We start from the raw sequence: 971 nt of genomic DNA on the forward strand, positions 1-971 counted from the left end.
GTCTACACGCATGCTGCCTCTAGTACTCTCCACCTTTTAGATTCTGTGTAGTGCTCTGCGCTTTTTAACTAACTCTGATTCCCGTACTCATCATTGTACGCTTTATGAACTGGCAGGCTGGCCGTCACTAAGTCTAAGTAGACAACTTCATTTGCATATTTTTCTATACAAAGCCATGTTGGGTAAACTGCCGGCATATTTATGTAATCTCCTTAAGAAGAATTCCAGCAGTTTTCATCTCCGTTCCACCAGCTTGCTCTCTGACCAGGTTCCAAGAGTTTTTACTGAGCTGGGGAAAAAAAGCCCCTGGTCTTGGAATAACTTGCAAAACTTATTACATCTAAATCCTCTAGTCCCATTAAATGATTTTAAGGACATGTTAAAATGCCACGTAACTCAAAAATGTAATTGCCACATGTGACCTGTTCCTTTCCTTTATGTGTGATGCTTGTTTGTTTGTTTTGACTATGCTGTACTTCTATTTAAATTGTAACTGGTGTGCCGTCTTGGCCAGGTCTCCCTCGGAAAAGAGATTTCAATCTCAAGGGACTTCCTGGTTAAATAAAGATTAAATAAAATAAAATATATATATTTCTTGGTTGTTGTCAGAACACGTGCTGCAGCATTCTCGATTAGCTGGAGAGTCTTAAGAGATTTTTTCAAGCAGCCTGATAATGAGGAATTATAATAATCCAGGTAAGTAAGTAAGACAATCCCTTGTCTAACTTTATCTTCAATTTGCTTCTCACGTTGGTTTCATCTACAGCATGAATAACACTGAAACAACGCTACTTTAGAACTTCAAAATGCACAGTATTTCAGGGTTATTAATGCTGTAGGTGAAACCAATGTGAGACGCGCATTTTAAAGAAGCACTGCATAATCTAAGAAGAGCAGGGAGGCGTCACATTGGCCACTGTGCAACTGCACGAGTGTGATAAGGTAATGAAAACACCCTGCCCAGGAGTGAA

This window comes from Micropterus salmoides, unplaced genomic scaffold, assembly GCF_014851395.1.
Source record: "Micropterus salmoides isolate LMB-PRFRI ecotype aquatic unplaced genomic scaffold, ASM1485139v1 Ms_hic_scaffold_14, whole genome shotgun sequence".
Taxonomy (NCBI): Eukaryota; Metazoa; Chordata; class Actinopteri; order Centrarchiformes; family Centrarchidae; genus Micropterus; species Micropterus salmoides.